This window comes from Carassius gibelio, chromosome B4 (assembly GCF_023724105.1).
Source record: "Carassius gibelio isolate Cgi1373 ecotype wild population from Czech Republic chromosome B4, carGib1.2-hapl.c, whole genome shotgun sequence".
Lineage (NCBI taxonomy): Eukaryota > Metazoa > Chordata > Actinopteri > Cypriniformes > Cyprinidae > Carassius > Carassius gibelio.
In genome coordinates this window covers 13,250,602-13,273,061 of record NC_068399.1, presented here as the reverse complement: position 1 = coordinate 13,273,061, position 22,460 = coordinate 13,250,602, and the positions used below count along the sequence as shown (strand labels likewise).

The 22,460-nt window shown below is 36.3% G+C and overlaps 1 protein-coding gene and 1 long non-coding RNA gene across 3 annotated transcripts in view; one reads left to right on the top strand and one right to left on the bottom strand.

Annotated features, from left to right (window-relative positions):
- LOC127956899 (thyrotropin-releasing hormone-degrading ectoenzyme-like) overlaps positions 1 to 22,460 on the bottom strand; it is a 141,993-nt gene that overhangs the window by 71,263 nt on the left and 48,270 nt on the right. The window lies entirely within an intron of this gene.
- The window catches only part of LOC127956901 (uncharacterized), a 65,387-nt gene that overhangs the window by 19,680 nt on the left and 23,247 nt on the right, over positions 1 to 22,460 (top strand). For both annotated transcript variants that reach the window (XR_008153665.1, XR_008153666.1), the window contains exons 4-5: positions 696 to 796; positions 897 to 1,059. This is a non-coding gene — a long non-coding RNA (uncharacterized LOC127956901). The remainder of the gene's footprint in view (positions 1 to 695; positions 797 to 896; positions 1,060 to 22,460) is intronic.

Sequence of the window (22,460 nt, the reverse complement as noted above, 5' to 3'; positions counted from 1 at the left end):
ATAACAAACAGTGCTCAATCAGCTCAATCAAACCAAACACTTTCCAAGTATTGTGACACCACTGCATATGATCCAGCTTGTTCAATGTATATGATGTTCTAAAAGAGACAAATGTTCTTCTGTACTGCATAACTGTACATCATAGAACAAAAGCTCAAATCCAAGATATCATCTGATGTGGATTATGTATTTATCGTCTAATTGCTATAATCAAAGATCATTGAATTTTAAACCCAAAACCAGACACAGCAAAGCAACAAGACATGCAGCTCCATAATCATATTTCCCGCCAAACATATTTAAAATAGCTCCTTTACTCAAGTCGGTGTATCAGTGACACTGCAGACGGCGAATCAGCTGTTTAAACGCCTCCAACTCCATCAGCCCATCTCTGGAACCATTCATATGCCAATGAGAACAGAAGCAGTTAAACCTCTGGCACTCTTGAAACCAGATCTTGTAATCAGCCGCAGAGAAAGAGGAACTGTTGAAAGCTGTAACATTATTATCCGCCGGGCTGGTGTGTGTGTGTCTTATTTGCATCTTTCATGAACTGGGCTGAAAGCAGCTGCAGAGTTTTGGAAGGAAGCTGCAATCACTCGTTAAAAGTGGACAGCAGTCAGGCGCTTCAGTGATAACAGCGAGTCTCCATTAGGCTTGTGCGTTAACACATGAGTAATGCTTTTCCTTTACAGAGATGACGGTGGAGTGACGAGCTCATTCAAGAGGCAAAGAACAATGAAAGCCGCAATGCAAAGGTGAATGACTGATAGAGCTGCTCTGTTAAATGACTTCAGTAAGTAAATGTGAATCAGACAGTGCAAGTTTAATTGCCCATTGTTAATGTTTTTTATGGACGAGAGACTTGATGCTCTTTTAATTGGGCTTTTATACAGACTCATACTGCAATTACACGACCGATGCTCTTGAAGAGAGAGACAAAAGCACAAAGGTAATCAGAGATGTACTTCAACTCCATCAGAACTTCCATGATCCTCACGAGAACAGTACCAGAACACCCTTGTCTACACACCTCAAGGCCCAGATCCAGACATATAAGTAAGTAAAGATAATGATCCTTCAGTATATATCAAAGTATAACTGTGTCACAGTATTGCAGTATAATACAGTACTGTATGATTTTATACAACCGTAACCTGCAAGGTGTCATTTTAACCAGATATATTAAAGTTTTAACACACACAATAGTGTTTTAAATCAATATCACAGTTGTTCACAGAATATGCAATAATGTTTGGAAAAACAGAACAGGGAGCGATATTGCTTTTATACAACAGTTCAATACAAATAAAGATAATATTTTCTAACATTGCATAGCAAAATAGTTGAGTGAATAATTCAGTGACTCATCCAATAAGACATTTATTACTGAAAGAATGTTGTATATGTTTTTAAACGGATATTTTGATTTGAAATATTTTGGCAAATCATTTGATAACTCACTCAAGAATGTTACTGCCACCTACTGGGGTAACAATGTAGCCTAGAGGAAGATATATATAATATATATACACACACACATATAAGTTGATATATAAAGCTGTTTTGGCAAAGTGCTGTACATTGCAGAAATCTTGATGATGCAAAGTTGGAGAAATTCCCTCATCGTTCCATCTCTTTCTGTCATTCACTGTCTCACATATGTTATTAAACGTGTCTGGATGAATCCGTAAGGGGAAGATGAAGGGACAAAACAGAGGGGGTGTGTAGACCAGGGCACGGTGAATGGCAGGAGACGCAGTAACGAGAGCGTCTGGAGAAACAGCGAGATCAAAATAAACAAACAGCTTGTGTTTTCAGAGAGCAGAACCTCCACTAGCTCCACTAAAGCAATTATTCATTGCGTTCCTCACACCTCAGTCTGTTTCACACAAACACACACACAGCCTGAAGTCTACTTCTGAGCATTGAGGTCTATCTGGAGGTTTGCATTACCTGTGTTGCTCTTTGAGGCTTTTTTAGGGCAAGCGGTCCTGGGGGCGACACAGGAAGTGTGGCAGAAGACCACTGAAGGAAGTGAATGTGTAGCTTTTCGTAAAACCGGGTTCAGTCTGACAACACACACCTGCTCTCATTCAGCACAGACGCACTTAACGTTCACTTCATAAAGATCAGCTAGACACTAGTCTCTTTTTAGAGTAGCAGAATAAAAAGGATCTCAAAATTTATTTTTCTTCTAAAATTTCTTCTGTGTTTCCTACAATTTTAGCTATATATCTGTCTGTCTGTTCTTCTGTCTGTGTCCTCAACAATTTCCTATCTCAGTGATTTTTAGCATGTTGCCACATATAGTACATACAGTATCATCTGCATTAATATAGTACATCTGAAAAGTATTCATAGAGCTTCACTTTTTCCACATTTTGTTATGTTAAGCTTTATTCCAAAAGGGATTAAATGCATTATTTTCCTCAAAATTCTACAAACAATGTCCTATAATGACAACATGAAAGTGATGCATTTTGTGTGTTGTGAATGGATGTTGGTCGTTTACTGGTCTAACTCTTTACTCTTTATTCAGGTCTCTAAATGTTGAGGCATCATTTACTGTATGTACAAATGCTTTAAAATGAGATACACATATTTGTTTAGATCAATTAAAAGCTCAGATAGGAACAAACACTGAACCACAAACCAACCATAAACCTAATGAAGTTTCTTGATCAGATTACTACACTTAATGACCATCAAGACATCTGTGTTACAAGTAGTTATCCATGAACATGTGCAGTGTTAGTTCTTTTACTGTGTGTAAGGGGTTTTAAGGGTTCATCATTAGCAACCTGCTTATTCACCCTCAATGCACTAAACATATTCTGTGAGAAACTGAAGTTCAATGAGGAATCATAAAATATACAATTGGTAGTGTTTTTAGATTCACTGCACCATATATCCAAAATATCCTTATTAAATTTGGACAAACTTTGTATTGTTAGAATGTCTAAGAATCAACATTAGAATTTTGTTTAGGAATAAATCATACAGTAGGCTAAGTCATGGTCCACAGAATAGCATCACTCCCATTAAAGCAGCTAAAAAGTCAAGAAACAACTGTAGTTAACGTTCAATCCAGCATTAGCTAGCGCATCACTTTAGGCTTTACACACTTGAGCTGATAATGCTATAAGCTCTGTTTAGCATGTTAGATGAAGGTCTGCTCACTTTCACACACTCTATCATCATATACCTCTACTTTCACCTTCAACAGTCTTACAGGATTACAGTATCGACAGAACATTCATCAAAGGATTAAACCTTTTAGGAAATAGATGTACAGAAGTATACGATGTGTGTGTGTGTGTGTGAAGTGCTTTTCTTATGTTATTTGACATTTAAATGTTTCCACTCTGTCTTGTAGTTCAATTCCCATAGATCCATCCTTTGATTTTCCAGAATTTACTGTGCCTGCATTTTTTCAACATCCAGCTTTGAATTTTGATTCTCTGGTCTGTGCTGGAACAGGTTTATTTATTTATTTATTTTTTGTATTTATGTTTTTTTTCTTCTGTATTTCTGACTAAAATGAAACTCATTGTTTGTTTGTTTTTGAGCATTCTTGACAGGACAATTTGTCAGCTTTTACAAAGCAGTTGTTACTGTACATCTTTTGAACTAAAAATAGGAGAATTCAGTCAACTTTTTAGGCACTGAGATATATTACATACTTATAACAATTTGGCATTCCTTTTTATTTTATTTTTTGCACCACAACTTTTAACAAATTAAATCTCTTTGAAGCATTATTCAAGTTATGCATCCCAAATGGGGGTGCAGAAAAGATTTCAGAAAAATGACTGATCCATTTATAGGATCGTTCCTCACACCTCAGTCTGTTTCACACAAACACACACACAGCCTGAAGTCTACTTCTGAGCATTGAGGTCTATCTGGAGGTTTGCATTACCTGTGTTGCTCTTTGAGGCTTTTTTAGGGCAAGCGGTCCTGGGGGCGACACAGGAAGTGTGGCAGAAGACCACTGGAGGAAGTGAATGTGTAGCTTTTCGTAAAACTGGGTTCAGTCTGACAACACACACCTGCTCTCATTCAGCACAGACGCACTTAACGTTCACTTCATAAAGATCAGCTAGACACTAGTCTCTTTTTAGAGTAGCAGAATAAAAAGGATCTCAAAATTTATTTTTCTTCTAAAATTTCTTCTGTGTTTCCTACAATTTTAGCTATATATCTGTCTGTCTGTTCTTCTGTCTGTGTCCTCAACAATTTCCTATCTCAGTGATTTTTAGCATGTTGCCACATATAGTACATACAGTATCATCTGCATTAATATAGTACATCTGAAACATTCACATTTTGTTATGTTAAGCTTTATTCCAAAAGGGATTAAATGCATCATTTTCCTCAAAAGTCTACAAACAATGTCCTATAATGACAACATGAAAGTGATGCATTTTGTGTGTTGTGAATGGATGTTGGTCGTTTACTGGTCTAACTCTTTACTCTTTATTCAGGTCTCTAAATGTTGAGGCATCATTTACTGTATGTACAAATGCTTTAAAATGAGATACACATATTTGTTTAGATCAATTAAAAACTCTGATAGGAACAAACACTGAACCACAAACCAACCATAAACCTAATGAAGTTTCTTGATTAGATTACTACACTTAATGACCATCAAGACATCTGTGTTTCAAGTAGTTATCCATGAACATGTGCAGTGTTAGTTCTTTTACTGTGTGTAAGGGGTTTTGAGGGGTTCATCATTAGCAGCCTGCTTATTCACCCTCAATGCACTAAAAATATTCTGTGAGAAACTGAAGTTCAATGAGGAATCATAAAATATACAATTGGTAGTGTTTTTAGATTCACTGCACCATATATCCAAAATATCCTTATTAAATTTGGACAAACTTTGTATTGTTAGAATGTCTAAGAATCAACATTAGAATTTTGTTTAGGAATAAATCATACAGTAGGCTAAGTCATGGGCCACAGAATAGCATCACTCCCATTAAAACAGCTAAAAAGTCAAGAAACAACTGTAGTTAACGTTCAATCCAGCATTAGCTAGCGCATCACTTTAGGCTTTACACACTTGAGCTGATAATGCTATAAGCTCTGTCTTGTTTCTTCTGTTTAATAGCTCAGATAAGAATTAAACCGACCCGGACTCTTTAAGAGTGAGTTTGTTTAGCATGTTAGATGAAGGTCTGCTCACTTTCACACACTCTATCATCATATACCTCTACTTTCACCTTCAACAGTCTTACAGGATTACAGTATCGACAGAACATTCATCAAAGGATTAAACCTATTAGGAAATAGATGTACAGAAGTATACGATGTGTGTGTGTGAAGTGCTTTTCTTATGTTATTTGACATTTAAATGTTTCCATTCTGTCTTGTAGTTCAATTCCCATAGATCCATCCTTTGATTTTCCAGAATTTTCTGTGCCTGCATTTTTTTCAACATCCAGCTTTGAATTTTGATTCTCTGGTCTGTGCTGGAACAGGTTTATTTATTTATTTATTTTTTGTATTTATGTTTTTTTTCTTCTGTATTTCTGACTAAAATGAAACTCATTGTTTGTTTGTTTTTGAGCATTCTTGACAGGACAATTTGTCAGCTTTTACAAAGCAGTTGTTACTGTACATCTTTTGAACTAAAAATAGGAGAATTCAGTCAACTTTTTAGGCACTGAGATATATGTAAAAAAAATTACACTTACATGTACCTGACTTATACCAGCAAGTATACAGAAAGTAAAAGTACAGTATATTTGGCTTATACTTGTACTCAGTTTTTGCCAAGATATAAGTGCCCTAACTATACTTGGCTTGTAGATGTGTTTAATCATTTGATAGAATAGACTATTGAATATGTTTTCCACAAATATTGGCTTCTTTGAAGTATATGTTTTAAGCTATTAAATAAAATTTTCAAGTACTGTTAAAGTATATAATATTCTAAGTGTACTTTTATCAGTACACTAGTAAGTATACTTGTGCACCCACTATTTCAATGCTTCTTGTGTAGTAGACAAATTTTTAGTTGATAAACCAGTTAAACTTAAACTAGTTAAAGGGTACATAACACACACCATTTCACCTAATCTCATGTCAATCTTGAGTACCTATAGAGTACTACTGCATCCCTCCTATCCAAAAAGTCTTTAGTTTTATCATATTTATAAAAGAAAAATACAGCTTTCCGATTCTTTCCGGAAAAAGCCGGTGGCGCACGGTGGGCGGAGCTATGATACTGATTTTTCGTGTTGTTTTCATTAACACATATCCACTTATGTGCTGATTTCCAACAAAAGACAGAAATCTGATGCAACTGCACTTACATGAATGGGGCCTTTTATCACAGAGATGGCTCTGTTTTAATAGCAAATGATGTGCAAATCCAGTGTCGACTTGGGCCTTGTTTATAAAACATTCGTCACTCAAATGATCCGTTGCTGCCCCGGAAAAACAAACTGCAAAAACTGAAGAAAAAAAAAACAGCCAAAACTTGTACCAACCCAGAAGTAAGATTTTTCGGCACAGAAATTCTCAGTCATTCTTCTAAATTATTTTTTAACTTTGAAAATGTGTAGCATGAGAATCCATCTCTTTAATACTGTGAACAACTCTGAATACACAAAACACCATTGTACCCCCCCCCCCCTCCTTTGTACCGTACTAGTTTATATCAAACTTTTTATTTAGTATTGCAACTATACTTCAAGAGAACTTATGTACTTCTAATGCATTTAGTTTATGAAAGAACATCTTGAAGAATTCTAAACTATAGTAGTTCAAATGCAAGTACAAGTGCATCTCAAATTAGAATGTCGTGGAAAAGTTCATTTCAGTAATTCAACTCAAATTGTGAAACTTGTGTTTTAAATTCAATTGCACACAGGCTGAAGTAGTTTAAGTCTTTGGTTATTTTAATTGTGATGATTTTGGCTTACATTTTAAATAAATAAATGAACCCACCAATCTCAACAAATTGAATTGTTGGCCTCCTGAAAAGTATGTTCATTTACTGTACATGTACTCAATACTTGGTAGGGGATCCTTGGTAGTCAGATCAGCAGTCTTCCCCATGATTGTGTAGCCTAGTGAACCAAACTGTCAGACCATTTTGAAGGCTCAGGAAACCTTTGCAGGTGTTTTGATGTCGCCATATTCTAATTTGTTAAGATAGTGAATTGGTGGGGTTTTGTTAAATGTGATCCAGAAACTTATTGAGATGCACCTGTAAATTCATAAGTTTTTAAGAGATTTTAACTTCATGCTTATAGTTATTAGCTTATTACTATGCATGGCAGTTTTACTTTCTAACTCTTTCTAAAGACAGAAGACTGGAAGATTGGCATTATTTGTTTCATTTGTTTCATTATTTAATTTTGTTTATTTTATCCTTAACCTTTGTTCATGTTCATTTTTACTGAACGGTCAATGAATTTTATAATTCAGACATGGAATAACAAATGGGTAACACTGTTGCTTCACAGGAAAAAGGTGCCCAGTTTAAGTCCCGGCTTAGCCAGGAGGTTGTTCATCCGTATTTTAGAACAAATGTGTAGTTTTATACGGCTAAACATATTAAATGGCACTTTTGTTTTGAATCCAGTCTTCTTTTAGAGCAGGTTCAGAGAGTTTAATTAGCAGCTGATCAAACAGAGTTTCATGTTGAGGTTTTCTGTTTCTGTTGTTTTCTACTGAGCTGGATCATGAAGTCCTGATATGAAATGTTTCCAGACCTTAAAGTCTCTAAACTGGGAAGTAATTAGAATTATCTTCCCAAATTGCATTGTATTTTCTTTAGACGTCTGTGCATGTAGAGACTTAGTTTGCAGTTTTTTCTTATTGGTGCAGTTATGTTGCCTATTTCGGCCACAAAATTTCACCTCCGTACAAAGCTGTTTGACTGAATCATGTCTTTTTAATAAATTGCATCACGCCTGAAATTGTTATTATATCAAACAAATGAAGTACGTGCTCTTGTGACGACTTCATGTAATAATGACATGCTGTGATTTCCTGATGAGGTTTGTGTTTTGATTTAGGAACTCCATATTCCTCACATTTTATTCCCGTTTTTAAAATCTTGCCATCTATGCGTCTCATTATCACACAGTTCACTCCACCTCACCATGACGCTCTGTGCTCGTCTCACACATTCACTAACGACTTTTTCCCTCTGTTATCTCTAACTATACTTTCTTCCCATTAACAAGAAGACTGCTTTACTGGAAAGTGTTAATTAAAACTGACCTCCAATAATCCATTCGACAGCTTTAATACTCAGGATTAGATTTCTGTAAATGGTTTGGGATCAGTGGTTTAAGTTTTCATTCTTAATTTTCTGTAAGGATTTGTCTTCTCTCTGTGACAGATCTGTGTGTTGGTCATCAAACGTAATGTCCTGCGTATTTCATAACCCTTTTTCATTTATCAGTCGTATAATTCCTGGACTGGACACCTGTGAACGTTCCTCCAACACATTCCTTGTCTCTCTCTTCTCACAGCCTCCATCAAACCCACAGCGTTCCCGTTCTTAACCTGATAACACAATCAATCGCAATCTCAGCCAGTGTGAGCCACTATTACAGCTCCAGCTGGAGCGTCCCGCTAGTATCAGCTCTCTCTAATGATGTCTGCGGCCCGTTCTGCTCATCCACAAATCACAGCTGCTGAAATGGAGAGAAGTCTTTAGAGGCGAGAGGCAATAACAGTGAGAAGTGGTCAAATTCAGGTGCTCGCTACAAATCAGAGCCGCACCGGAGCAGAACAGAGGGACACAAACATTTTTTTCTTCGGGGCTCCCGTGAGAGAGTACTCCAGACCGGGTGGAATTATTATGACACAGATCAGTGAGCCACAGACATTGTCCTGAAACACTCCAGCAGCTTTCTTCTCTCCATTTGCTTTTCGACTTTATCAGTAATTGGAAGAGGAGGAAAGGCGAAGCTGCTTGTTATTTGACTTTTTGTCTCTGTGCTGACACCGAGAGCCGCGCTGATGTAGGGATGGAAAGTGTACAAGCGGCAGAAATAGAAAAATATTCAAAGCCATGAACTTGCACTTTAATGTGTGGGGTACTCTGAAATTATCAGCAGAGACTGCTGGGAAGACACAGCATATTTACTAAATCGTCGAGGGATGGCTGAACAGAAAGAAAAAGAGCTCAAAAAATTCCCTCAGTTGTAGTAAACTATTAAACTGCATCGTCAGGCGCTTTCACAGCTGCTTCTTCAAACCACAACAAACAATGTGCTACAGCAAACATATTGTAGGGATAATTAATAGTAGATTTTCTTTTGTTACTTCATGAAAATGACCATGAAAAACAATGTGTGGCTTTGTCAGAAACCTGGAATGGTAGGGAAACCATGTTAGTTTAAAAATGCGAGTTGAAGCAATATATTGTTTTTTTTGGCCTCTTCATTTTACTCTTCCTCATGGCACAGCAGGTTCCTTTCTTCTTTTATTCCTGCCAACAGGGGCGTAGGACTGGGGGGGGGGGGGGTATGGGGGCCCGAGGCAGGGGAGGTGGGGGGTATGGGGGCTTACAAGTTTTCTATACATACAGTATTGTTCAAAATAATAGCAGTACAATGTGACTAACCAGAATAATCAAGGTTTTTCGTATATTTTTTTATTGCTACGTGGCAAACAAGTTACCAGTAGGTTCAGTAGATTCTCAGAAAACAAATGAGACCCAGCATTCATGATATGCACGCTCTTAAGGCTGTGCAATTGGGCAATTAGTTGAATTAGTTGAAAGGGGTGTGTTCAAAAAAATAGCAGTGTGGCATTCAATCACTGAGGTCATCAATTTTGTGAAGAAACAGGTGTGAATCAGGTGGCCCCTATTTAAGGATGAAGCCAACACTTGTTGAACATGCATTTGAAAGCTGAGGAAAATGGGTCGTTCAAGACATTGTTCAGAAGAACAGCGTACTTTGATTAAAAAGTTGATTAGAGAGGGGAAAACCTATAAAGAGGTGCAAAAAATGATAGGCTGTTCAGCTAAAATGATCTCCAATGCCTTAAAATGGAGAGCAAAACCAGAGAGACGTGGAAGAAAACGGAAGACAACCATCAAAATGGATAGAAGAATAACCAGAATGGCAAAGGCTCAGCCAATGATCACCTCCAGGATGATCAAAGACAGTCTGGAGTTACCTGTAAGTACTGTGACAGTTAGAAGACGTCTGTGTGAAGCTAATCTATTTTCAAGAATCCCCCGCAAAGTCCCTCTGTTAAAAAAAAGGCATGTGCAGAAGAGGTTACAATTTGCCAAAGAACACATCAACTGGCCAAAAGAGAAATGGAGGAACATTTTTGTGGACTGATGAGAGTAAAATTGTTCTTTTTGGGTCCAAGGGCCACAGGCAGTTTGTGAGACGACCCCCAAACTCTGAATTCAAGCCACAGTACACAGTGAAGACAGTGAAGCATGGAGGTGCAAGCATCATGATATGGGCATGTTTCTCCTACTATGGTGTTGGGCCTATTTATCGCATACCAGGGATCATGGATCAGTTTGCATATGTTAAAATACTTGAAGAGGTCATGTTGCCCTATGCTGAAGAGGACATGCCCTTGAAATGGTTGTTTCAACAAGACAATGACCCAAAACACACTAGTAAACGGGCAAAGTCTTGGTTCCAAACCAACAAAATTAATGTTATGGAGTGGCCAGCCCAATCTCCAGACCTTAATCCAATTGAGAACTTGTGGGGTGATATCAAAAATGCTGTTTCTGAAGCAAAACCAAGAAATGTGAATGAATTGTGGAATGTTGTTAAAGAATCATGGAGTGGAATAACAGCTGAGAGGTGCCACAAGTTGGTTGACTCCATGCCACACAGATGTCAAGCAGTTTTAAAAAACTGTGGTCATACAATTTAATATTAGTTTAGTGATTCACAGGATTGCTAAATCCCAGAAAAAAAAATGTTTGTACAAAATAGTTTTGAGTTTGTACAGTCAAAGGTAGACACTGCTATTTTTCTGAACACACCCCTTTCAACTAATTGCCCAATTGCACAGCCTTAAGAGCGTGCATATCATGAATGCTGGGTCTTGTTTGTTTTCTGACAATCTACTGAACCTACTGGTAACTTGTTTGCCACGTAGCAATAAAAAATATACTAAAAACCTTGATTATTCTGGTTAGTCACATTGTACTGCTATTATTTCGAACAAAACTGTACATATACATGCACTAACATTTGTATAGTATTTATGTACAAATAAAAAAGTTCCTGTTCAAAACTAAACTTGTAGTTAAGCACTGGTTTGGTATAAAAATAATAATTCTCATGCTGTGCAGGGCCCCACCACCCTCTCGAAGAAATGTAAATGGTACGACCCGTTCAGGTGCTTCTGCTGCTGACCTCCGGTGAATCAGTTAATGAGACAGGAGCTGGAATTAGCAGTGATGTGAACTAGGAAGACAGGGGAAGAGTCATATCTTTCCTTAAGAAAGGAAAATCAGGGGCTCAAAAACGAAAAGAAAAGAAGATTAAAGAGAGAAAGGCAAATGAGGGCAAGCAGTTGCTCACTCAGTTTTTTTTTAAAAGAAAGGTGAGCTCCAAATGCATCATCGAGCATTGACATTGTTTTAACATAAATATCTACTCTTGAAGGAGTTCTCCCCAGAGTCAGAAGTTTACATGAAAACACTCTATATTTCCCCCCATTGTCAAAATCTTACACCCGCGAAAACACAGATCGTTAGCGCCTATTTTATCGCATTGTTATGCAAATTAGCTCGCGCATCTTACATCAAGTACAGGATTGTTCTCAGTTTAATGCACATCTTAATGATTGAAAATTAATTATTTTAAAACATAATTCAAAGACTGAATGTCTAGTTTGGCGGTTAGTGTACCCTGTGATTCTATAGTCTGCATTTATTTTAAACACACAAATAATCAGCAATTAACTTGTACCTATCCTATTAAAAAAGGTATTGTGACAGGATATTTTAGCAACCATTTGAAGCCATATATTTCAGTTTCAGACCCTGCAGCAGCAGGCCCCTCATCATGGCCAGGTGAAAGCAGTGACAGTGAGGTGGATGTGACAGTGAGACAAGGTGAGCTTTTAGCGGAATTGCCTGTTTTAACACTTAGTTATCAGTACTTAAGTTTTAAGAGGAAATAAGCAAAATGGGTACATTGTTATTGTACACATTTAAACTTTAAAGGGATAGTTCACCCAAAAATGAAAAACCTGTATGATTTAATTTCTTCTGCTAAACACAAAAGAAGATATTTTAAAGAAGGTTGGTAATTTAAACAGTTGCTGGTCCCCATTGACTTCCATAGTATTTTTTTTCCTACTATGGAAGTCAATGGGGTCCATCAGTCGTTTGGTTACCGACTTCCTTTAAAATATCCCACCCATTGGTATCACTATGGTATTTGGTAGGGGGGCCCAGCAAGATGGTTTGTACCCAGGGCCCAAAATTTGGTGCTACGCCCCTGCCTGCCAAACTTAGACTTAAGTCTAATTGAGCCTAGAGCATTCATAAACCCAAAGGACTCCCTCAACAAAATAAATATAGCAAATATATAGGACAACAGATGAGTATTATTGTTTTTTTGATCTAAACATTGATTTAAAGACTCAAACAAAGTGTTCTGACCACAGTGAGACATGATAAAAATAGATATTCACATTTTCAATTAAATGGGTGATGTTTGCCTGAGTAAAATGTTAAGAAATAATGCTAATAAGTGAATAGATGCTATAAAGCGTTACTACATGATTTTGCTAAGGTGTTTTGAGTGGGTGATAGGTGGTTGCTAGCATTTTGCAGTTTGTCTGCTAAAGTGTTTTGAGCGTTTGTTAGCATATTGCTACTGTTTGTAGTAGCTTAGCAAACAGCACTATTAAACCCAGTAACACTCTTGTGTTTGTTTCGAGTGTAAGAGGAGATTTCTGGGGATTTCAACACCCTATATTTTGGCACTCGGCCAAATCAACACACAGCTACACCTCATTAGCACTCGGTGGGTAACTAGTGGCTCCCTCCACCGTTTCCACCCGAACCTCACTGTTGACCTTTGTCTAAATGTTAGGGCTGATTTCAGAGGAAACAACACACAACAACTACAGCAGCATATAATACAGCTTATTTATTCAGGAGAAACCAGGTCAGACTTGTTTCTGGGAATTATTGCTGATTCAACTTCACATTTAATCCTGCTGAAAGTCAAGTGAGATACACAGCGTGAGCATCAATAGCTATTGAGTCTAATGTCTGCTGGTGCTACTCCAGTCGAGAGCAGGTCTGAGATCAGATCCATCATTATAGAGACTCTCAAACCCAAAACACTTCAGTGCCAATGAACACTCGACTATGAGAGCCGAACTACAGAGATTAAAGTGTCTTTTTCTCAGTATTTTAAATACATAAATACAAAATTATTATATTTTGAATGTTTTTCATGTTGAAAAAATAAGATTTTTCCTAGTGACCTGCTCTTAAATGAAAATGTTGCTTTATCATGTAAAATATTAAAGGGGATATTTTCAGCACTTAGAACTTACAATGTCCACTTACATTGTCGTAATTTAGCTTTGATACAGTTTTGCACCCTCTTTCTGACCCATTCAATTTAATAACCTATTTTGGAACTATAAGATTAAGACTTATTTTAAGATTAAATACTCTTTAGGGATAGATATGTAGATATGGGCAGTCATATACCAATTAGTTCATGGATGTGATTTCATAAGTTTATCTCTAAACATCATATATTGAGCAATTTCACATTTGTAGCATTGCAATATGGCTGTGAATTGGCATGGCTGTGATTCAGCCATAAACACAAGGTCACCGGCCTCATAAGAACAGCAATGGCATGTCTTTAAATACCTTCCTTTGTGTGGAACTACTTCCTTCTGCCACGGACTGAAATCTCAAGTTGGCAGTTTAACAGCTGAGCTCAAGTCTCTGTAACTGATTCAAAAAAGTCACTTTAGAACTACTAACGAAGGAACATCGATTTTCTTAATTAAAAGCTTATTGTATTACTTTGGGCTGGGCGGTTTTTCCGATTTTACAGATTAATTTGAATTAGGGCTGTAGCTATCGAATATTTGAGTATTCTACCAAAAATTCCATCGAGTAATCAGATAAAATGTGTTTTTGCTTAAAGTGCAATATTAATTATGCAAGAGAAAATGAGACTCTTGGGTCTCTTAAAATTAACAACTAAGTTTCCTTTTTTTTTTTTTCCTATTTTATTTTTTTAAATGCATAGAATGCAATGCATACATCAAAAATAAACATTTAATTATTACCCATTGTTTCTCGGTCTGACAATAAAGTTGACAGATGAATTAAGTGCATTTAAGTGGCGTTCAGTTGGGGTTTTAAATAAAGCATTTTCCGACATGCACATTAAACATTAAACATTAATTTAATTTCTCTTTTAATTATTGAACATTAACTTAACTTTTTGGTAAACAAAGGGGATTTACTATTAAAAGTAAAACATGGAAGAAATGTTGTGTGATTAAACCTTAAAAAAAAAAATGTTTTGTTTTTGTTTTTAGTAGTAAGCTATGTACATTCTGCTGAACAATAGTCTTTAACCGGACTTTTATTTTGACGGGTTGAAGTAACTTTTAAAGTTCTGTGTATGTGATGTGATCCTAGTTTTACTCAAATCAAATGGTCAAATGCTCATGAAGTGACTGTCCTAATTTAGTGAGACAGCAGATGCTGAAATCACTGTGAGCGCCACGCGCGCTTCAGTGTGTGTGATAAAGTAAGACGCGCTTCTGCTCCATTCATTAACAGAGACACGCAGAACATGCAGGATTCATATTTAAATAGACTGTTCCGGCTTAATATTTACAGATATTAGTCCATATCGTGATTTGATGTAAGTGCAATGACCTATTTTTGATTAATTCATTCAAAATTGGTTAAATTCCATGCCATTCCATGTTAAACTGTAAATTCCGTTTTTATGACTGGATTCTGAGGTTCCCTCCATATTTTCTGCATTGCAGAAATCATAGGGCCCTAGTTGTGGTATGCCAGCTCTATCTTGCAATGGACACACGCCACGATGTTCTCTTTACGTTTGCCCGCGCCCTCAAATCAAAACACTGCTGACTCCTTGCAGTATGAGATTTCGGAAGCAGCGCTTGTGGGTGACGTAAATGCGTTGTCACATTAAAAAAAAAAAATATTTGCGAAAAAACCTGACGTGAGATTTAAAATAAATTAAAAGAGACTTCGAGGCAGAGGAATTTACCTCGATCATTTTTTGTAATCAAGTTACTCGGGTTACTCGAGGAATCATTTCAGCCCTAATTTGAATTTAATGTTTTGCCACAATTAATTTTTTTTTTAGAAATCGAGGAATCATGATTTTGAATGGGAATATTACAAAATGTAAGAATTAAACACTTTGCCAATATGCCAATGATGGCAGTAAAGAAAAAAGAACAATCCAACCGCATGTCTGCGCACGTGATTAAAGGGATAGTTCATTAATTACTCGCCCTCATGACGTTCCAAACCTGTAAAACCTTTGTTCCTCGGTGTAACACAAATTAAGATACTTTTGATGAATCCCGAGATCTCTCTGACCCTCCCATAGACAGCCAGGATCCTACCATGATCAAGGTCCAGAAATTTAGCATGGACATCGTTAAAATAATCCATGTGACATAACCGTAATTTTACAAATGATACTCTTCAAAATGGTACTATGGTGTGACACGGAGGAGATGAAATGTTGAATAAAGTCATCGTTTTTGTTTTCATTGCACACAAAGTATTTTTGTACCTTCGTAAAAATACAGTTGAACCACTGATGTCACATTGATTATTTTAACAATGTCATTTCTATGTTTCTGAGCCTTGATCATGTTAGAAACCTTGCTGTCTAGGAGGGTCACAGAGCTCCCTGAATTCATCAAAAGTATCTTAATTTGTGTTCCCGAAGATGAACGAAGGTCTTACAGGTTTGGAACGAGGGTGAGTAATTAATGACAGATTCTTTTGTCTTTGGGTGAAATATCCCTTTAACCACTCATGTTGTGATGCATCGCTAGGTGCCATTTACAGAGAATGCACTTTTGTGTTGACAAAGAGGCAACGAGGGCAGTGGAATAGGAAAAACATGCTAAAAGATGGGAATTTACTTATTTTAACTTGAGCACCACGTTTTTGGAATGCTGCAACAGTCAAATGCTATGTTAACAGAACATTTAGAGTTAATAATAGTCTGCTGGTGTTATACCTTCGGTCATTTAGAGTTTTAATTACCTTGACTTTTGAGAATTTATTTTAAGCATTTTCTTTGTATTATTTTTTAACATAAGATCATGCATCTTTTCTGCAAACATAATTAACACAAGAGATTCTTTAACATTTACATCATGTTGACAACTTCATGTGTTGTGCACTTTGAATATCATTTTCGTTAATTAGTGGGTTAATAAAGAACAAGTTTCTTGAATCATTTTGTAGATACATTTTCAAGTTGACTAGTTAAAATAAAAGAAGGGGGGAAAAAACCTGTTAAACATTCTGAAAAAAAAAGTTACATCACAAAACAAAAAGTATTCAGATTACAGTTATATTTTGTAAAAAGTGGGAATACTATAAAGATTACATTGGTTTAAATATGTATGCGGGCTGTGAAAACTAGATGGTGAAACAAGAAGTTTTTTTTTAATAGTTTCAAATAGATTTTATTCGTTTTAACTTTAAAGTCATAGTTAAATAAAAGTACTTAGATATTTATTTTTTGACAAGTAACATACCTGAATCTGATACAGCATTCATTCTACAGCTCAGTCTCATATTCACAATAAAACATTTGTTTGAATGTCCACTGAGGAAATTCAGATCTTTTCTTAATCTTTTCATTAGTGGTGGGCCGTTATCGGCGTTAACGTGCTGTGTTAACGCCAGACTCTTATCGTGCGATAAAAAAAAATATTGCCGTTAATCTATTCTCAAAGTTGGGTTGAGAGCTGGGTCTAGGCGAGCTATAATGACTTTCACCTTGATATTTTATAGAACGACTGACTGAGGCCAGCCTAAAAAGATGCTCAGGACAGATGACGGGCCACTGCTGCGCATCGTCACGAAAGCTTATCTTTTTCACATGTTTTTTACGCCTTGCCGCTTGTCGATTTAAACATTAAAGCATCCAAAAACAAGACCCGGAAAAGCTGAACGAAGTAGCTGGTTACTGGTGTTTGGTGCGCATGAGAGAGAGAGAGAGAGAGAGAGAGACGTAAGAGAAAGGCGTCTCAAAACACTTGAACATAGAATTTGCTTATTTTTGCCCTTGTGCCGATAAATACATACAAAATATGTCAAAATATCCACCTTAGAAATTATGCTCAAAAAAACTGTCAGTTATTTCTTAAGTGAAAGTAAACAGTTGAGGGAAAAAATGGGATGTGTATCATATTGGATGCGTTCATCGTCTCTTAAAGGGACCGCGCCTAATTTAACTACTGGCTGCTGTAATGTTAATGTAAATCAGTCACTGCTCTTTACTGAATTAGTTTGTAGTTTTTACAGTCAAACCAAAAATTATTCAGACACCAGGTATAATTTTTGATATATATAGCAAAACTATAATAATAATAAAAAATAATGTGAGAAATGTTGAAGGTGTCTGATTGGTAGGTTTGATTGTATATTTCATTTATATATTAAAGACTATCCAGTGCTATTTTACATTTAATTATTTGGTTTCTGTATCTTGACACCTACAAACTTGAAGAAAACTTAAACATTGGTGTGAAACAGGAGTAATGTTGTTTGCACCTTGTGCAATGTGGAATTAGTTTACAGCTTTTTCAAGAACTTGTGATGCATTTTGGAAACAGGAGATGAGCCCCTTTTCTAATGCACCACCTAGCTTGATAAACCCCTTCTCAAAGACTTACTGTTTGTAAATTTTATTTGGGTAACACACATATTCTGAATGCTTTCGGCAGAATTCGAATGAGCCATTTTAATCTAGATGAATCTAGATTAATTTCAAGATCACAGTGAGATTAATCTAGATTGAAAAAATTAATCTATGCCCACCACTACTTTTCATACTGTCTTTTCATCTGTTGGTGGTGATTTCTGATGACAGCACTCTTCAGTGAATTTGTTGCCTGCATCTTACACGCTGTTGTTGAAAGTAAAAATAAAATAGTTGCAACCCTGTTTCAGTCTCTTTCTATGGTGTTAAGTTTTGTCATGGCCATGACATAATAATTTGTGGGAACGTGATATTATGCTGTAGCCACAAGATAATTTTGTCAAAGTAACTACATCCTTTTTTCATGGCCTTGAGATGTTATACTGAGGAAATTACATCCATTTTTCGTGGCCACGAATTCTTATGTTGAGGGAACAAGATATTTTTCTCATGGCAACGAGTTTAATGCGTTAACAAACTTGCGTGACAATAGCAAACCAGGATTATCATAGATCGATTCATTAATATTTTATTTTGAATTCAGAAATGATTATATTATTTATTATACAAATTATTCCATTATTAATCATGGCCTCTTTATAATCCCGTTTCACTGAATTGGCTCCATTTTTTCTCCTCTCCACCTGTAGCTGGTGTGTTGAGAGCACACTGGCATCATTGTGCTGTGCCTGCCGTTGCATCATCTAAGTGGATGCTGCACACTGCAGTATTAATTTCATTAATGAAGATGACAACAAAAAATATTAGTCAACGACATTTTTTTTTTCTGTGGCGAAGACAAGATGTTGACAAGTTAAAACTTAAAAAAAAGTTAGTGAAGGTGGGATATGCGGAATCGCGCTGATAGAAGTGCTCTCTCTCGCATGCACGCTCCACTTCTTCAGTTTTCATGAACAGTGCCCAATCAGTTCTCAGCACTCAAATACACACACAGCATTCAAAATTTCTATCGTAGAGTAGTCTCAGACATCATGCCCATGGACCGTTGGCTAAACGTCTGATGCATATAGGACACAAAAGTGGAAACACTTCAGGAGTGTTGAAGTTGTCATCTGATTGGTTGAATTATATAGGATTTCCGTGAGACGTGTGTGTCGCGTTCTTTAACATTCTGACTGGAAACAAAGACGCCGTGGCACCAAAACCCCCCACGAAAGAAGAAAGTCTCCATGTTTACAAATATGACGACGAGTGCTTATCAGTATCAACTAAACTCCGGATATTCAACCGTATGTAAAATATTTAAAGTTCATGGCATAGAATCTTTAACATATGCCCAAGACTTTAACACTCCGGTCTGTTATTGTGACAACATTTCGACTCCTCGAAACGTGACGCTGAATGAAACGAACTATGATTGGTTGTTTGACATGTTGGTCAAACTGCCTTGGCAAATGAAAGCTGCCATGAATTTGCTACGCGAGACTAATTGTAGAGTATCTCATGTAAATACAGTTATGGATTAACTGAACTAGTGTCAGTATTACATGTATGCCTTCCGTCTTAAAGGTGTATTAAATATTATATATGAACAACAATCATTTTTATAAGTTGCTCCCTTTTAACTACTGTTAAAGGGATGGTTCACCAAAAGATGAAAACTGTCATCAATTATTCAAGTTTTTCCAATTTCAATCCTTTATTTAAATTTCTCATAAGCTTAACTGATTTGGTAGAAGAATTAATGACGATTTTTGTTTGTAGACTACATATAAAATAGCTACCAAAATAAATGTCAGTAAATGACTAAAAGTTGACAAAAATGCAATGACTTTTCATTGACTAAAACTACACTAAAACTACGAAAGACACAAATGACTAGAATGTGACTAAGGCTATTAAGTGTTTTCGTCTCAAGAGAAAGACTAAGATTAAATAAAAAAATACCTGGTGTCTTTACCTGGTCAAAATTAACACTGGTGACGGTTGAGACCCCCTCAATTTATTAAGCGCTTTTGGTGTACAGAAATACACAATAAAAGTGCTATATAAAAATTCCCCATTCATTAAATTTTTTTAAATGGACATTATTTTTTATTAACAAAACACATATTATAAATCTAAACAACCACATTCTTGCCTATAAATGGATTTGGGCGTACAATATGACACTTGCTGTGAGAAATACTGCAAGTGGAGCGATAAAAACAGTTGGAATTCTCTTATGATTAGAATATCACACTCTTGGAAAATGATATGTCTAGATGACTATATATTGCTATTGTCGATGTCTTAGAGGTTTAGAAACATTAGAAGTGTCTTTTTTCTGTAGAAGTTCCGTTGTCAAATGTGTAGAATGTCTAAATCTGCCAGTGGAGATGCTCACTGTATTTGAAGTGTCTCAAAGATACAAAAATCTTCATTTTGTTTTGATTTTGTTCATGTGAAAGAGGATTTGATACATTCCGCTGTGGGGAAAAACTACCGACCATGAAGCAGAAGCTTCAATACTGTCTTCACACACACATAGTGTCATGTTGTGTGTGTGTGTGTTCAGTTGACATCATGAGTGCAGAAACCCTCCTCTCTTCGTAACACTTTTCCTCCCTTTCCTGAGACTGTTTGATCGTGAACTTAAACTGTCACTTTCTCACTTTTTCATGTCAAAGATGAAAAAAAAAAAGAAAAACATTTTCCTATTTCATTCCTTCAACTCTGTCCTACTCTCTCTCGCTCAAATTATAAACAAGGAAGTTTGGGGAAATTCCCAGTGGGCCAGTGTGTTTTGATCGTACATGAGCTGTTATGATTTTTCTTCATTAAATTCAGTCACTCTCTAAACTGAACTAGCAAGTAAAGGTCTGTTTTCTTCTACAGATCTACAGTACTATCTCAGGAGAAGTTGTGACCTCTGCCACTCAAGAGCTGTCATTTCCCAGCTTTTTTCAGAGCGGTCAGTCATTGGGCTCTGGTTTCCGTGTTTTGTCAGAAATGTCACAGTGTTAAAAACAGAATGAATAGAAAAATACAGCACAGAGATGCCTTTCCCGACAGCCGCTGTCAGACTGACACATTCAGTGCTGCAGTGAGAGCAGAAAGTGAAAGCCGAGAGCAAACTTCACTTCACTAAACTGTATTTGAACGTAAACACAGCAGCATCCTGATTTAATCACTACTAAAAGCTAAGTAGGTTTCAGAAATGCCAGCTGGCAGAAATCCTTTAAATTGTGCTCCTCAGTTTCCCACATGGAAACTTCTTGAATAAATTTCAACAGATCAGATGAGGACAAAATGGTCCAAAACTACAGTTGTGTCGTCCAATTATCTGTCTGTCCAGACACTAAAGCATGACAATGAGTTCACTCAGCATTTTTACTCAAACCTATAATGTCACATACACTAAGGGGCAACTGGACATTTAACTTTAGATATAAAAGAATATATAAGTAAAAATGACTAAATCTGAACATGATGGTAGACTGAAGCATATTTGTTATTAGTTTACTTTTAGAAAGTTTATGTTGACAGTTGCCCAGTCATCATTAAGAGATTTCAATGGCTTAAATTCAAGATCTCACTCACCCACTTTTCATTTTATTTACAAACCTTGTTATGTTGTAAATTGCCTTTGATAATCTAATTTCAGAGAGTTTTCATGTAGCATCTGATGAAACATAATTAGACTTATTGTTCTTACAGAGAGCCAGCAGCATAGTACTGGTTGAAAAATAAACTTGATAAAGGTTTTTTTATTCACACAAGAAACCGAAGACCTTTTATAAATATAAAAATAAATAAAATGTTTTTTTTTTTTGGATGGAAAATAAACAATTTACCAAAAATAATCTTACAAGTAAAATCCAGATTGACAGAAAAAGGGAAAATAAAGGTTTTTACAAAGTCAGTGCAGATAAATGGCCATTAGAGGCAAATTTAAAGTGAGATACAAAGAAAAAGGTCTTGAGCTGTTTTCTTGAAGCTCTTTCATTAATGTTTCTTGGCAAATTTATAATGGCGAGTTTCAGGCTTTGGTGCCTTTGTTCTGTTTTGCTGGGCGACATTCAAAAGCACATGAAAAGAAACAGCAAGCATTAGATAAAGACTGAAGCAAACTCTCTCTCTCACATTATCAGGGTGCATAAAGGCTTCGGTCAGTCAGGGACTTCTGAGTTTCATTGGGTTTGAAGGCAAGTGAACAAAAAAGTATTGAGAATAATTCAGAGGTGAACGCCAGTGCAGTAATGTGATGGACATTTTCTCTTTGGAGCAGCTCTTAAGGCTTTTAAGACTTTCAAAACACGAAAACACCAAGGAATCTCAAAAATACTCTATAATATTGAATCTGAACACACAAACACACACAGTGAGAAACATCTGATCTTCACTCTGACTTTCCTGCAGCAAAACAAATGCGTGATTCACAAACCAACCAATCAATATCCTCCATTTATGACACATTCTTTTTCTTTTCCTCGTATCCTCGCGCTCAATAAGGCAATTGGTCTTTTGTTTACATCGTTGATACAGCAGACGCTCCAGACG